General features: G+C 39.5%; 1 long non-coding RNA gene across 1 annotated transcript; it reads right to left on the bottom strand.

Annotated features, from left to right (window-relative positions):
* Nucleotides 1-8,569: 8,569 nt before the first annotated feature.
* Nucleotides 8,570-9,023, bottom strand: LOC120105335. The gene is made up of 2 exons (XR_005507717.1): nucleotides 8,929-9,023; nucleotides 8,570-8,829 (listed from the first exon to the last, which is right to left on the bottom strand). It is a non-coding gene; the product is annotated as an uncharacterized LOC120105335 (long non-coding RNA).
* Nucleotides 9,024-18,317: the final 9,294 nt, after the last annotated feature.

Below are 18,317 nucleotides of genomic sequence, written 5' to 3'. Positions count from 1 at the left end.
GCGTTTATGATATCCGTTTAATCTGCAAAAGTAGTTCTTATCTACACCTTTTTATTTATTAGAAACACAATGCTGAGGTAGGGGGAAAATCAGCCAGGTGTGCAGATACCGGGATAGCTATATACGCTCTAAATTTAATAGAAATGGGCTGGGTATCAATACTATTAAAACTTTTTTAATATATGTCAGGATACAGAACATGTGTTTGTAGGATGCCTGATTGCTTCCAGCAAGTAAAGAAAAATATTTACAATCATTTCAAACAAATAAATAAGTAATGCATAACGAAGACAGGGAAAAACAAACGCTACCGATCGAGACGTCTTTCAGATAGACAATATGAAACTAGTCATATAACTAATTTAGAACCACCAAGCATTGGAAAGATTAAAAAAGAACCTTCAATATGATATGCTGAAAACTGTGTCCATACCTTACCTACAAGAAGTGGGTGCGGGAACACCCCAGAGGCAGCATTAATATAATTTTTTTGATAAGAAAATTTTACACGGGCTCAGGATGAGTTTCTGAGGAGCATCCAACGCAGATGTGCACCCTAAATGGAAGTTCCCTGCTTCTAAGGTCCGTATTATCTGTATCTAGATATAGGGGTATTGGAATCCTCATCTCGATGTCCATATCCAGCCAATCTGATACTGTCTGGTATCCTAGAAATGGCCTAGTAAAAGAAACTATCCAAAGCAAGTACAGCTGAAGGCATCAGATTGTTACACTAAACGATGTGCACCTAGTCAGGTTTCTATGTGCTCAAGTCCTTAACTCCCAGCTATGATGCTTCCATGTCACATACAAACACCATCGCATCATAACTTTCAAATAAGATATGTGGCTGTGATGAGGATGTTGAATGTGCAGTACAGTAAGCATGGGGTAGACAAAATGCATCTTACTAGGAGGACTGATACGGGAATAATTAACATGGTCGAAATTGAGAGTGATAGAGGGTACACTACAACAAATGTTGGTTTTGCCGACTGACTTTTTCCGACGCTAGGGGAAAGCGTCGGTAAAGTTTGGCTCAGCGCCAACCTTTTCCAACGCTTTGGGTTAGCGTTGGAAAAGCGAAACAAACAACGACGCTCTAAAGCGTCGTTAAAAGTGTTAGAAACAACGACGCTTATAAGCGTCGTTAGAAAACTTAAAACCCCAACCCCTCGCTCGATCGGCCCCCTCTCCTCATTTCCTATCTGCGAGCCCTAGCTGTGAGCGCGCCGACTTCCCCGCTGCCGTCGACCTCTCCTTCTGAGGTAAGTCACCTCCTTCTCCTCCTCCTCCTCCTCCTCAAACTAATCTCACCTCCATCCCTAGCCCCGATCGGCGATCGAAGACTCCGCTACTCCGCTGCCGTCGACCTTGCCGTCGTCTGAGGTAAGCCTCCTACTCCTCCTCTTTCTTCTTCTCCTCCTCCTCCTCCTCCTCCTCTTTGTTTTCTTCTTGTCTTTAACTCTCGCCCGGCCCCGTCTCCTCATCCTCTGCCGGTCGATGCCCTAGCTGCGCGCCGACATCTCACCTCCATCCCGAGCGAGCCGTAGCTACTCCGCCGCCGTCGACATCGCCGTCGTCTGAGGTAAGTGATCCTCATACTCTCCGTATAGAAATTTTCCAAGCCATTCAAAGAATATGCCAATGTTTAATGCTCAATAACCATTGTTCTTAGTTGCATTGCATCTCATAAACAAGTCCTAAATAATATTTTGATAATTGCTGGATTCTGTTTTTTCGGTAATCAGGATATATAAAGTTAAGAATATGATCAAGGTCTCTTCTAGAAAAGAAAACTTAGGCCTGGCTGTTCCAAGAAAAGTACATGCATTAAATAATTAAAGAAACATCTAGATCTCATCCTGCAGAACAAATGTTGTTTATCAAGAAAGAGGACCATTAGATGGTTGGTGGCGATCCCATTGACAAAGATTATTTGCAGTAGATTTCATAAATACTAAATGTTTTTGCTCATATAGTCTGTTATAGTTATTTATTACAGAGTGAATATAAGGGCATTTTTTTAATAAAAGAAGCATATATTTATAATGGGATGAAACAACCGTTGATTCAAGAGATGGTCTTCATAGATGATTTAGGGAAGGACACTGTGATGCATGTGGATGCAAAGACAGATGGACAGAACATGACCCAGGAGTTTCAGTAGTTTGAATAGATATGTACAATTCAGTTTTAACAATACTGATGTTAATAATATCACAAGTTGTATTAGACTGTTGTTGCTATTGATGGGGAAGAAACAGCAGGCCATTCTATGATCAGTGTATACATATCTGTTCTCATTTCCCATGTTTGAAATGAAATGGCTTTTGCATTATGTTCTGGAGACCTTAATCATGGTAGTTCCTTTTGAGGAAGGCTTGTGAATCCTAAGATCTGCAATGGTAATGTTGGAAAGGACTAAACAGAAAAAGCATTTTGTATTGGAATCTTTCTCTTCAATGAAAGATTATAGTTAAAAATCATGAAAGAAAGAGGAAAATGTGTCATAGTGACTATTTTGGCTATCTAGTCTCAGGGTGGATAAACTTTTTCTCAGATAGCAGACCTGCTACCATTACTGCCATCTACCATACTAGCTGTACCAAGAATTCTGTTGAAACAAAAATGATATAACTTGTTTATTGGAAAATGAAATGTGTTCAGTTCATTTTAGTATTAAAATTAATTTGTATTCTAACTACACCATGCTGAAGCATGACAGTATGATGTCACTATTCCACTTGTAATTATTTCTATACTTTTAATATTTAACTAATATTGATTCTTTTTTGTGCATACTAGATTACAATATGCCGCGAGGAAAACGTTTCAGAGATATTGAGTTTCAGCACACATCCGTGGGACCAAAGACTCATATACAAAAATTAACAAACAATTGGCATTCTTTTCGATCAATAGTCCAATGTTGATCTTCAAAAAGAACAACTTTTATTATATTTTTTTCATATGTGTGAGGATGGTAGTATTCCTTAAACCCACTTGTTACGAGATATCTATTTTGGCAAGGTGTCTGTTTGACAAAGGAGGCTTCAGCTTTTGTCATGTATCTTTGCTGTTGTGTGTTTATTCCGGATTTTCAGATATCGTAACTTTTTTGCTTATATTGTTGATTGAGTTCTTTATTATGTGTGACTGCAAGTACAGGCAACCTAACAAATGACAAGGAGAGCTCTTTCCTACATCAAATGCTTCTTTTATAAGAATATTAAAAGTAATGTACTTTTAATATTTAACTAATATTGATTCTTTTTTGTGCATACTAAATGTCACGCCCCCGCCTCTGCGAGGCACGTGAGGCACCTAGTGCCCACGTGGGGGCCACATGAGGGGGGAACACGGGGCTCCCCTGCCAGATATTGTCCGGTTCTGGGGCTTCACGCAAGCGTCCTTCACCCCTCTCCGGTTTTGTTTTCCACCCAAAACGCGTCTGCAGGATTAGGAGACACCCGCCTCATATGCCCAAGCTCTGGAACGAGTATTTCCGATGTGGGACTATTGGGCCTCACACCCTTCCCACCATCGGACAAGAGCCGTCCTCGGCTCTGATACCAAATGTCACGCCCCCGCCTCTGCGAGGCACGTGAGGCACCTAGTGCCCACGTGGGGGCCATATGAGGGGGGAACACGGGGCTCTCCTGCCAGATATTGTCCGGTTCTGGGGCTTCACGCAAGCGTCCTTCACCCCTCCCCGGTTTTGTTTTCCACCCAAAACGCGTCTGCAGGATTTGGAGTCACCCGCCTCATATGCCCAGGCTCTGGAACGAGTCTTTCCGATGTGGGACTATTGGGTAGATATTGTCCGGTTCTGGGACTATTATTAAGCACCGGTTGTACGGTGTCCAAATACCACTATAACCAAGATCTACCCAGCGAATAACCGATGTGGGACTAAACACACGCCCGCACGGATCCTCACACTAGATTACAATATGCCGCGAGGAAGACATTTCAGAAATATCGAGTTTCAGCACACATCCGTGGGATCTACTTCTGATCGTTCCCAGCAGCCCGATGAGCCTCATACTCAGTCCGGGTCCCAGTCGGAGCACGCTCGACCTGCAGATCGTCCAGACACGGATAACATGGACGTCCTGGGTAGTTTGATTTACAATCCTTTGCCTTTAAATCATTTGCCTTTTAAAAAGTACATTACATATGGCATATTTGATGATTTTGGATATTGGAAGTATTTTGACTTTTTTGGATGTATTCACATTAGACGTGTATGATTCATCCTCTGCGTAAATAAAAAAAAAAAAGAGGAACCTTAACACACTAGTTTTGCTTTCTGCCCTCTTAGTAACATGTTCACTCTATTCATATTCTATTCCCGTATTTTTTTTAGAAAAGAGATATGTGTAGCTATCATCATTAAAGTTGGGTTAACAACAAAATTGTCTGGTTATTTGTACTTCACTGTGGGAACATTATGACAATATGAAGTTCAACCGTGCTGTTTATGTTAGATCTCTGCATTTGCTACTAGATTAGCATCCATATGATAATGGCAGATGTCTTGGTTGTTTTTTCAGAATTTCCTAGTTAATCATTATGGCGCCGTATGAAAGAGGTGCATTCTTGTCAGTTATTTTATCAGTTTTTTTTTTGTTGGATCATAATTTCAGGTCTTAATGGCTTGCTATTCTGCATATTATGCATTTGAGGATTAAGAGGCTGCTGATTTATTTTACTCTTTTGGAGTTTGATGAACTATCCAGCTCATTAAATGATGAATTATAAGTTACTTGTGACAGCTCATTAATGTTCCACACAAAGGATATGAGAGAGACACAAGAGAAATATTTAGAAGTTCTGTCAAACATGTCAGAAACAAGCGAAAAGTGAGAAAGAAGATAGTATAATTTCTTTAGTCATAATTGACAACCACCACTGGTTGTTTCATCTTGTTAATATGAATGACAAAATGATTTGATAAATTGTTTGAGAAAAAAAGTGTCCATCATAATTAAACTCATATTATTAATTATTTTTACGAGTTCTAGTCTTTCTCTAAAATTAAACTCATATGTTATAATTATAAGTCAAGGATGTTTCATTCGCTCTGATCAATTGCTCCTTAACTTATGAGTTCATTCCAGTTCTAACTATTTTGCTTTAAATCATTTGCTTTTAATGACTTATGAGTTCATTGACTTATGGAACATAGATGATTACCCATTAATAAGTCTGTGGCTCCTAGTGACAATAACAACAGTACTGGGCTGAAGAAAATCCAGAGATGTAGAGCCCCCTAACACCAATCAACGCAACCTGAAAAATATAGAAACAGAAGGATCCCATCCTTTCAGAAATTTGAGGAACAACATATCATTACCCGACCACCACCTGTTGTGTCAAAACCCCATACTAATCCAAGAGGATGGTGTCAATATGAGCATCTGTTTCAATACAGTCACAGCCTTCATTACCATATCCAAGATGGTTGGCTGTAACAAATCCTGCATGTAAGACCCAGATAGATAACAACAATAGGATCGAAAGAAAAATTACATTGTCCTGGGCTGTTCATTACAGTGTCCAAGAGAAAGAAATGTAACAAAACCTGCATATAAGACCCAAAAACTGGCACAGCAACCCACCAGTTTGAAAAGAAAGAAGATGGATAGGTAGATTGCAGAGACTACAGCAATGGTGAACTAAAGAGCAAACCTGCCACTGATTATGAACTAAAGAGAATTGGGATGTGGTTTGCTGGCACTGATTATATTTTCAAGAAAAGTAAGTTTAAGCTCAAAGGAATATGTTTATTCTGGCTTGTTGATTTTTTGAATGCTATAATTATAAGTCAAGGATGTTTCATTCGCTCTGATCAATTGCTCCTTGACTTATGAGTTCATTCCAGTTCTAACTATTTTGCTTTAAATCATTTGCTTTTAATGGCTAGATGTTCATTCCAGTTCTAATTATTTTAAATCATTTGCCTTTAATGGACTTCTTATTTTATAGATGGACTGGGGAGAGTGAGGAGAACACGAGGGCCCACTCGAGCACGGGACGTATGGAGCCTACCTGAGGATGAGAAGATTGTCGTCCATTGCAACGAACTAGGGCAGCCCATCAAGAATGCTGCAAGCATTTTATCCACTTTTTTAGGATCGGTTGCGTGGAAGGGACAATTGTGTCCACTCAACTATACGAAATGGAACGAAATGCTTCCTTCGTATAAGGTTGAGCTTCTTAGAGTTGTTGAGGTAAAGAATTGAATTTGCTTACTATCTTCAATTATTTTTTGATTTAACATTGATATAACATTTTTGACTTTGATGTAGACAAAGTTTGTCCTTCCTGCAAATAGCCATGATTGGGTGCTGAAGTCCATCAACCGCAAATGGAAAGAATATAAGGCGAAGCTAAAGGCGGATTGGAAGCACGAGGGCATGACTGAAGAGGAGGTGGCCCGTGTTTGTCCTCCAGATGTAATCTCTCATCAGTGGAGGGAGCTTGTCCACTACTGGTTTTCCGAGAGAGCTCAGGTTGTGTATATTTTTTCAATACCTTAGATTGTATTTACTATTATTATAGATTAGAAATTTATACATTTTATGCATTACATTGTTTATTGTTTTTCGGGGAAGACATATTCCAATATTGGTAGAGCTGCTCGAGCATCACAGACTGTTCCTCACACTTCAGGCTCCATGAGTTATGCGAGGCGTAGAGCTGAATTCGTAAGCTTTCTTGAAATAATTTAAATTTATCTTAAATTATTCGATCATATAGCATGTATACTCTTGAAATATACTTTTTGTTGTAGATGGATGATAATGGGAGGGAGCCTGGTAGGGTGGAGTTTTATAAGATGACTCACACCCACCGAGATGGCAGCTTTGTCCGGGAGGAGTCAAGAGATATAGTTGTATGTATTCATCTTTGGCTTGTGCTGTATTTTTTTTGGTTTTATTATTGGCATACATTAATTTGAATTTTTTTTTTGAGAGATATAGGATAGGGCAACAAATCTTATTTCGGAGCGCGTCGGGGGGTCATCATCATCCGACGCGACCCATAATATTGAAGCTCAAGTGCTCGCTGAATTGATGGGCCCAGAGCGTTATGGTCGAGTGAGGGGTTACGGCGTTGGAGTTACCTCCACTCAGTTGTCTTCAGTGGGCACATATACAAGAAATGCCAGAGAATCTAGTAACACTGCAGAAGTTCGTCATCTTCAAGCAACTATTGATGAGTTGAAGCAAAACCAAGCAAATTTGCAGTCTCAGCTTACGAATATTTCTTCCATGTTACAACGGTTTCTCCCTTCTCAGGTAAATAACTATATATATTTTAATATTTTACATATTATCAATTATGATATATGAGTTAATGTATCACATTATTCTTAACTTCTAAGGTTTTTTTTTATTTTTTTTGTAGATTCCTGATACTTCAAACGCTTGTAGAGATGATGATGGAGCTGAATCCCGTCCCTGATACATTCTAGATTATCTTTTATGATTTTGATATGTATATGTTTCTGCTTTTTCAGAGTACATTGTAATTTGCTTTTTTAGAGTACATTATAATTTGTATGGCAGCTTTTCTGATATATGAGTTAAAAACATGGAGTTTTAATCAGATATATCAATATTCATATTTTGAATGATCTGAGTATTTGTGTCAATGTATCAATGTAATACAGGTTCATATTGTTATAATATATGTTTTGTAATTTGTATTTTATAATACTGATTATTGTTTTTTTTAAAAAAAGACAATTCCCGACGCTTTTAAGCGTCGGTAAAAAAGGTCGTGCCACCACCGGCACGCTTGTGCCGACGCTTCAAGAGCATCGGCAATTGAGCAATTTCCGACGCTTAAAAGCGTCGGAGAAAAGTTAATGCCGACGAATTGCCGACGCTAAAAAGCGTCGGGGAAAACGCTCTGTCGGTTTATCGCCGATGCTATATAAGCGTCGGTAAAGCCATGTTTTTGCCGACGCTTTACTCCTGCGTCGGCAAATACTTTTGCCACTCTCGTATATCCGACGCTTTGCCGACGCTTGGCTTTGCGTCGGGGGTATTTTAGCCGACGCTAATTAGCATCGCCAGAGCTCCACGAAAGCGTCGGGATAGGTCCTTTTTCCTGTAGTGGTAGTAGTGAAAATATATGCCATGTTACCTCAAAGGTTTTAGCCTGCAAATGTTTAGGCGAAGTTTGGATATTATTCTTGCTAACGAAAAACAGAAGCATCATCTACCAAAAAGGAATAAAAAAAAAAAAACAGAAGCATCGCATATTGATCTGCAAGTGCATCTACATGTGCAAGGAATTCACAATTGGCATCGTTATTTATTTTATTCCAGTAACTATGTGTTACTATTCTCAAGATAACATACCTTGAGGATCGGTTTTTCAGTCATAATAATGGTCACCCAGCCAACATATGGGAGAAACCTGTCAAGGTCAGGAAATCGAGGTCAGATAAGAGAGGTTGCAGGTTAAAATCAAAGTGGCATCCTGCTATGGGATAGTTATTGCCAACGCTTTTAAGCATCGGCAATAGAAGTTTTTTTTTTTAAACAAATTCATAAAAAGAAATGTTAAACCTGTATACAAATTTATAAAACAAATTTTTCCAGCACAGCAAACACACAACCTATTATCCCATCACAAAAGTCACATCACAAACAAAATTTTTTATTAAAAGCTAATCATATTATCATATTTGATTACATTGTACTTTAAAAATATTAAAAACATACATAGCAAATTCCTAAATAAACAGTCTACGAGGTTTCAAGAGTCGACGGCATCATCATCTCTACGAGTAGAAGTATCAGCAACCTACAAAAAAAAAAAACTTTAGAAACTAAGAATACGAAAATCATTACGCTCGTACAAGAATATACTATAATTACGTAAAATATAGATTTAGTTATTTACCGAAGGGGCAAATCTCTGTAAAAAAGATGAAATATGGTCAAGCTGATCTTGTAAAGATTGTATCTTCAACTCTTGGCTCTGCTTCAACTCCTCCATATCGGTCCTATGACTCTGCCTCATCTCCTCTATCCTTGTCTCATATGACTGTTTTATCTGTGCCATCTCTGCCTTCAGATTACAAACCTCTGCAGTGCTACTACCTTGTCTAGCATCTTGGGTATATCGGCTCACTGCAGACAACTGAGTGGGGGTAAACTCCAACACCATAACCCCTCACTCGACCATAATGTTCTGGGCCCATTAATTCGGTATAGACCTGAGCCTCGACGTGACTGGCCGCATCGGATGATGATGACTCCCCGACACGCTCTGAAATAAGAGTTGTAGCTCTTTCCTATATATCTCTAAAAAAAAAATGTCACATTAATATTTAAAAAAATTTAAATTTTTTTAAAAAAATATTCTGAACAAAGCAAAAATGAATACATACAACTATATCTCTCGACTCGTCCCGAACAAAGTTGCCATCTCGGTGGGTGTGAGTCATCTTATAAAACTCTACCTCACCAGGCTCCCTTCCATGCTCTTCTATCTACATACACGAAAAGTATATTGGCAAACTATATATCATGATACGTGCTATATGTTAGTAGAGTTTCAAATAGTTTCAAAAAAACTTACGAATTCATTTCTACGTCTCGCATAACTCTTCGAGCTTGAAGTGTGAGGAACTGCTTGAGATGCTCATGCAGCTCTACCAATATTAGAATATGTCTGCCAAAATAAAAGTACACAGTATAATATGATTCAATGTATATATTTGCAATCCATATTAATAATAAAGATAATATAAGATATTGAAACAATATACGAGACCTGCCCTCTTTCAGAAAACCAGTAGTGAACAAACTCCCTCCACTGCTGAGGGTATACATCAGGAGGACAAACACGAGCAACCTCCTCCTCTGTCATACCTTCGCGCTTGTAGTCTGTCTTCAACTTCGCCTTATATTCTTTCCATTTACGGTTGAAGGACTTTAGCACCCAATTATGGCTCTCTGGAGGGAGTACAAACTTACCCTACAACAAGTGTCAAAATGTTATAAAAATATTAAATCAAAAATTATGGTAGTAAGCAAATTAACATACAGGAGGTATCAAATTAAAAAGAATAAATTCAATTCATTACCTGTATAAGTCTAAGAAGCTCAACCTTATACGAAGCAAGCATTTCATTCAACTTCGTATAGTTGAGCGGACACCGCTCACCCTTGCGTGCAACCGATCCTAAAAAGCTTGATAGAAGACTTCCAGCTCTATTGATGGGCTGCCCCAATTTATTGCATCGAATGATGATCTTCTCACCCTCACGAAGCTGCCACACATCCTTTGCTTGAGTGGGTCCTCGTCTCGTTCTCACCGTTCCTTGTCCATCTATTAAAATTAAATAAAATATGCCTTTAAAAATTGAAGACAAATATGAACATAAAATATGAACTTTGAATCGAATTACCCTGGATCCAGAGCTCATCCATAGCAACATCCTCCCCGAGGCAATCAGCAGGAGGCTCGCGCTGAGATCCAGACTCGTGCTGCTGGTGCTCACATGGCTGCTGGGACTGCAGGAACTGATTAGAAGAAAATCCGACCTGAGAATGCTGAAACTCCACATCTCTAAATCATTTTCCTCGGGGCATATTGTTACCTGGTATGCACAAAAAAGAATTAATATTAGTTAATTGATAAATTTATACTAAATGAATTGCTAATAAAAGAGAACACAATAATTCATTCAACCAGATAAATTAGCATATGCAGGAAAAAGACAAGCAATAATGTAGGATGAAGAGTGTGGGGACTAACCATTTCACAACTATGAAGAAGAAAGTTGCCAAGAAAAATAAATATCTAGCAACTAATAATCCTGTATCAAGTCTGATGGCAAAATCAGATAGTTATTAACCATGCAGCGAAATAAGGGCAGCTTTGGTTTAAAAGTGAACTAGACCTTAGTCGCTCGCGTAGGAGTAGTATCAAAGGATTGTTCTACTTGCCTGTAAAGGAGAAGCATAAGAAGCTTGTAAACGAGAGTAGATTTATGCAAAATTTACATTGTAGAGAAAAGTAGGGAGAAATTGGGAAAAGAATCAGATAATCACAATGAATGGCAAAAATTATATACAAAGTGGATAGGATAAAATTATTACACTACCTTTCCCATAGACAAGAGATGAATTTGCGTTCTTTCTAGACATTACTGAACCTGAAGCACTGCATGATCAATTACATGACTGGAGCTAGCAGTGCAATCAGCATTGTTTTGGCATACAATGCACAATGTGATTATGCAATTCTGAAGTAAAAGCTATATCACAAGAGATTTATCAGAACAATTTAAAGAATTTAACGATGTGGCTCAAAGTTCACTAGTCACACGTTGTAGAGAGACAGCCTTGAAGAAGTTCCACAGTTAAAAGATGCCTTGAAAGTGGTTGAGGTCGTCTCGTAATAGGAACTGGAAGAATAGCAAACAAGCACACAAGCAAGAATAGGAATATTGGCTGTCACTTTTCTGCCAGTGATGCCATGAAGAAGTTCCACAATTAAAAGATGCCAGCTTTCTAGCCACAGACATAGAGCTTCTGTTCAAAAAGACTGGCATCCTTACATAAGATAGCTTTGTCAAAAGAAATGCAGCACACGAGTGGGTACACTGGCACAGGAACCTCAAATTCCAGTTCCTAAATATCAGCACTATTGTGTATCAATGTCAGGTGCTTCTCGATGTCAACACTATATTGTTGCTTGTTTATGCTATATTGAGGTTTTACCCATTTAAGAGTTAAGCCCCATTTGAGGAAGCTGTTGGCAGTAGAGCTTTTGGAAGTAGAGCTTTCTGAGTACAGCTTTTATAAAAAAAGAACACAAAAAGGAAAATATCAGATATTGTGTACATTAAAGAATACTGGATCTCAACTTATTTATCCAACTTTTGTCCATTCTATTAGAATACCGATTGAACTGCAATTTATATAAAATAGATAAACAAAATTAGTTATACATTTGTTGGATGGAGTATTACATATACATGGGGCTGGCACTTCATTTCATTCTTAGATGACAAAGTTTCAGGCTAGCATTGTAAGAAACAACTATAAAAAAGTGGAAACAACCATTGTGTGAATGTTGGCTGTTCCTTGGACATTAATTACTGGTCGTGACTATCACACAGCAATAATGAATCAGAATCTGTGGTACAAAATATATGCTTCGATTCCTATTCTCTACAAAAAAAAAAAAGGAAAAGGAAATCAGATGCCCCTATAGATCGGCAGATGATCCCATAAATTTATCATTTCCTGGAGCATTCAATCATTAAGAAAATAAATGTAGGATCTCTTTACAGATCTTGACATTCTGATGTCTCCCGTTTTCATCTATCATTGCAATAAATGACGCTGGTACCACCTTGCATTTTATCCGTCTGCCAAGCTACCTCATTGCTTCATCCACACTCATGCAGATGACAACATATAGTTCATCCCCCAAAAGACTACATATATAACTCTGATAAATAGCATTCATATATCTGTACATCCAATACATATGCAGATGACACATATACATACAATACATATACATATGCAGATGATAAATATAGCATTCATATGCAGATGACACATATACATACAATACATACATATATATATATATATATATATATATATATATATATATATATATATATATAATATGTATGTGCGTATTCCTATCATTAATGCAAGTTGCTTTGAAGGGAAAGGCACAAAGTGGGTTTCTTGTGCCATATCATATTCTTTTATCGTGTCATGTCATAAATGTATATTGGAGCAGGAGAACCAAGAAATACTCTCTCGATGCAATCGATCCATCTGGCAGTTCCATTGCCGCTTGAAATTGGTTTGGATGCTTTCTTACTTCTTTGTCATGGAAATGAAATCATATTATGAGAGATTTACTACTCCGAAAAAAATGTTGGCACTTGATACTTATGCTACCATGTAAAACAATTCCTATGTCATGAACAATATTACTTTGAGAAAGTAGCTGGTCTTCATCTCTATTTCAAGTGTTCAAATAAGTAGATAGAATAAAAAGAATAAAATGTGATCATATTTAAATACTATCCATCTGCATCTCCTGGGCTTTCAGAACTTTGCAGAGACTGGCAATTTACTTGGGTGAATCATGCCATACCATATAGAAAACTTCTACAACATCCACGGAGATATTTATTTCTCTAAAACTAATTTAGCAAGTGGTGGAGTAATTGATTATAACCCTATCTGATTTTGCTGAGCTCAAAGCATTTGAGTATATCCTATGTTTACTAATGAATTCAATCTAGTGTTTCAGTGAAATTCTTGTACAATTTATGGTTAAGTGTCTCTAGATTTGGTTCAAGACATTTTGGATAAGTTAAGAAATCAATATGAACAAAGTTTGAGACTCGAGTCGACTCCGGGATATTACGAGTCGACTCCAAGCGTATCAGAAGCACTGGCACAGGCTCGAGTCGACTCCTGTACAATACGAGTCGACTCCGACTGAGAATAGACAGACGAACAGAAAGATCCAACTCAAAACCTGTCAGCGAAGTCGACTCCTGAAGAGCGCGAGTCGACTCCCAATGCTTGCCGAGTCGACTCCAGAGTAGTATAAGTCGACTCCAGGGAGTTACAGACAGAAAGACAGAGAAGTTATTTTGGACCCTGAGAGCCGAGTCGACTCCTGAGGAACTCGAGTCGACTCCGATGGTTGGCAGGTCGACTCCAAAGGAAGCGAGAGTCGACTCTCAGTGTAATACAAGGCAAAGTCAGAGAGCAACTTTCGGACACTGAGAGCCGAGTCGACTCCCGCAAAGGCCGAGTCGACTCTGAGACAGCGGGACCCCAAAAGACAGAAGAACAGTATTTTTGTCTCTGAGAGGCGAGTCGACTCCAAGACAGTTCGAGTCGACTCCAAGGCAGCGCTACCCCAAAAAAAAATAGAAGACTGCTTTTCGGATACTGAGAGCCGAGTCGACTCCAAAACAGTCCGAGTCGACTCCAAGACAGCACGAGCCAAAGACAGAAGCTCGAGAGTTCGAACTCCTGAGCGCCGAGTCGACTCCCAGAATTCAACGAGTCGACTCGAGTGAGCAAACTTGAAAAATGCATACATGGATTCCTTGGGATGAGCCGACTCCAAAAGTGCCAGGTCAGCTCCAGACTTTGGGGAGTCGACTCCGGGTTAAGTCGAGTCGACTCCCAGTCGAGAAGAGCACTTTAATTCAAATCCGGAATAGTTGCCGAGCCGACTCCCAGAAAAGCATGAGTCGACTCCTGCTACAGCCGAGTCGACTCCGGATCGCGCGAGTCGACTCCGATCCCAACGGAAACATTGTCAGGATGTGCAGAATGTGCAGAACGGCTAGTAGATTGTGTCTAACGGCTAGTTTCCGTGGAGAATGGCTTAAATAGCCACAGAGAACTGTAGCAAGGTAGACAAGTGACATTCCTTTCAAGGAAAACACAATATTCTTCATTCTGCCAAAGGATTTTCAACGGAAAAGAAGGAAGAGGTGTGGAGTGAATTGATTAAAACCCCATTTGATTTTGATGAGCTCAAAGCAATTAAGTATATCTTGGTGATTACTAAATGAATTCAATTGAGTGTTTTCAGTGAAAATCCTGTCCAAGTGTTTCTAGACTTGGTTCATAGTATTTTGGATATAGTTAAGAAGTCTGCATGAACCAATGTCTGAGACTCGAGTCGACTCCCGAGTATCACGAGTCGACTCCAAGCGTATCAAGTTCACTGCACGAGCTCGAGTCGACTCCAGATTAGTACGAGTCGACTCCGACTGAGAACAGAAAGCTTCATCTCAGACCTATCAACGAGTCGACTCCTGAAGTGCGCGAGTCGACTCCAATGTTCACCGAGTCGACTCAGGGAAGTAAGAGTCGACTCCAAGCAGTCACAGGCAAAAAAGTCAGAGAACGATTTTCGGACTCTGAGATTCGAGTCGACTCCCGCCAGTACACGAGTCGACTCCGAGACTGAGCGACCATCAACAGACAGAAGACCATGTTACTGCCTCTGAGATTCGAGTCGACTCACAGACAGCTCGAGTCGACTCCAAGACAAGCTTCACGTCAAAGGCAGAAGACCAACTTTCGGAAACTGAGAGCCGAGTCGACTCCAAGGAGGTTCGAGTCGACTCCAAGACTGGATGAGCCAAACGACAGAGAATCGAGAGTTCGGACTATGAGATTCGAGTCGACTCCCAGGACAGTCGAGTCGACTCGAGTGGATTTAATTCAAATTTGGATCCACGGACTTCAGTGGATGAGCCGACTCCAAAAATTGCCAGGTCAACTCCAGAAGTTGGCGAGTCGACTCCAGGTCAAGACGAGTCGACTCCCAGTCAAGACGGCAACTTTAATTCAAATTTGGAACAGTTGCCGAGTCGACTCCGGAAAAGCGTGAGTCGACTCCTGCTACAGACGAGTCGACTCCTGATCGCGCGAGTCGACTCCAACCCACCAACGGTCATATTGTCAGGCTGCGCAGAGTGTGCAGAACGGCCAGAAAAAGCAGAGTAACGGCTAGTTTCCGTGGGGGTTGGCATAAATAGCCACAGAGGACTGTAGCAAGGGAGAGAACAGATATTCCACTCCAAGCATTCAAGTTTTCAAGCTCTCCAAGTGCTTTTAAACGAAAAAGGGGAGATCTGCATTTACTGCTCCAACAACTTCTTCCCAACAATCAAAGCTTCCTCCTCCTGCATTCAAGTCGACCACTCTTTCAAGAGGAGACCGGAGTTCCAGAAGCCATACCTCTTCACCAGCTTAAAAGCGTTTGAGGGCTTCTAACTCCTTTACGATTATATTGTCTTAAATCTGCTTTTTGAGAAGCTATTTTCTGTTTTCTTCTATCTCTTGTATTTACTTGATTCAATCGGAGGATTGAATCAAGGGGTTTAAGGTTGGTTGGTGAGCCAAGTTAAAACCAACGTGTGTAAGGGTTTGATTGTGAGCCCGGAAAAACAATCGGGGTTGGTTCTAGTCGGTGAGCCTGGGAAAACCGACCGAGTTCGTTGTGAGCTCGTAAACAACAAGTTTGGTTGTGAGCTTGCAAAACAACCGGCTGTAATCCAAGGGGTTATAGTGAAATTCCAAGTGAGACTTGGGGAGTGGACGTAGGAGCAAGGGTTAGCTCCGAACCACTATAAAACTTTGTGTTTGTAGTGCATTGTCTCTCATCTTCTTCCCCGCACATTACTCACAGCATAGGCGTTAATTAATAACTTGCTATAGTTTTTAATTAATCATCCACAAAGTTTTAATTAGTCAAATTATATTAAAACCCAATTCACCCCCCCCCCCTCTTGGGTTGTCTATCTGGGCAACAAGTGGTATCAGAGCCAAAACTCTTCCACTCAAGAGTTAAAAGATCAAATGACAACCCATTTGGATCTTCTCACATTGAGGGTCAGTCCACCCAAAGACCCCCTTTCTTCAATGGATCGACTACTCATACTGGAAGGCTAGGATGAGAATATTCATCCAAGCCCAAGACTATGAGATGTGGACCATTGTAGTAAATGGCCCATACATCCCATCCATATAGTAGATGGTGTTAAGGTACCCAAACTAGAAAGGATTGGGATGAACATGACATGAGGAAGGCACAATTAAACTCTAAAGCTATGAATGTTTTATTGTGCCTTAGACCGTAATGAATTCAATAGGGTCTCTACTTGCAATTCTGCAAAAGAGATTTGGGACAGACTTGAAGTGACCCATGAGGGCACGAATCAAGTAAAGAATCCAAAATAAATATTTGGTTCATAAATATGAACTATTTAAAATGGATTCTAATGAAACAATCACATGCATGTTCACTAGGTTTACTGATATTGTCAATGGCCTAAAAAGCCTTGGCAAGAACTATACTAACAGTGACTTGTCAGGAAAATCCTTCGGTGTCTACCAAGGTCGTGGGAAGCTAAAGTGACGGCAATCCAAGAAGCTAAAGACTTGAACAAGCTTCCACTTGAGAGCTCCTTGGATCCCTATGACGCACGAGCTACCATGAAACAACACAACGAGGAAGAGTCCTCCCATAAGAAAAAGGTAATAGCTTTAAAATCTACTTCTTCTAACAAGGACTTGTCTTGCAGCAGCAGCAGTGAAGAAGAAGAAGATGAGGAAGATGGTGGTGAGGCTCTTCTTGTGCGCAAGTTCAAGAAATTCATCAACCACAAGAAGTCCTATCATCAAAGGAGAGGCCCCTCAAATTCCTACCGCAAGGACAAAGGTAAGGAAAGGGAAAATGAGGGGAGTGTTACGAGTGCAAAAGCCGGGTCACATAAGAGCTGAGTGCCCCTTACTAAAGAAGAGCAAGTACAAGAAGAAGAAGAAAGCCTTGTCACACCCTATCGGACTCCGACTCATCATCCTCTCATCAGATGAGAACAAGAAGAGAAGGCCAATTTCTGCTTCATGGCCAACGAAAACGAGGTAACTTCCGATACGCACTGATGATTTTCTTTTGATGAACTTTATGATGCATTTAATGAATTAATGTAGAATATAAGGCTATAAATTAAGAATAAAGAACTAAAATAACTAATCAATATACTACATAAATACGATAAATTAGATAAAGATTAATCACCAAAGAAAATATAGAACTTAAGACAAGCAACCAACTTTTAACTCAAAAGACTAACACCTTAACTAAAGATAATGAAAAACTAACTAAGGAACTTTCAGAACTTAAAAATATAAACAAATCTTAATAAGGATCTACAAAAGAACTTAATGATCTAAAAGCGAAAATCAAACACTAACTAAAGAACTTAACAAATACAAACCCTTAGTTGAAAAATTTACATATAGTTCTGAAAATTAAACATGATACTAATAGTCAACGAGCCAGTATTTAATAAAGCGGGTTTAGGTATAAACCAAGAAATAAACAAAAACTTCTTAGTAACTTCTTTGTTAAAGCTGGGAAACTAAAACTAAGAAAATAACCTGCTTTTGTTGTGGAACTATAGGACATAAAGCAAATGCATGTAACTTAGGAAAAGTAAAACTAAAAGAAAAATTAAAAGGGTATGGGTTCCAAAAGGAACCAACTTGACTAACCATGAAGGACCCAAGAAAACTTGGGTACCTAAGATGACATGATTTGCTTGTGTAGGAGTGTCTTGCAGCCAAGGTCAACAAAAACTGCTGGTATTTGGATAGTGGCTGCTCAAGGCACATGACGGGTGATAAAGATCAATTTTTCACCCTTGAAGCTAAGAAGGGAGGTGCTGTGACTTTTGGAGACAACAACCAAGGTCACATCATTGG

Source organism: Phoenix dactylifera, unplaced genomic scaffold (assembly GCF_009389715.1).
Source record: "Phoenix dactylifera cultivar Barhee BC4 unplaced genomic scaffold, palm_55x_up_171113_PBpolish2nd_filt_p 000263F, whole genome shotgun sequence".
In the NCBI taxonomy this organism is placed as follows: Eukaryota; Viridiplantae; Streptophyta; class Magnoliopsida; order Arecales; family Arecaceae; genus Phoenix; species Phoenix dactylifera.
The sequence above is the reverse complement of the archived record's forward strand: the minus strand, read 5'-3'. Positions and strand labels throughout refer to the sequence as shown.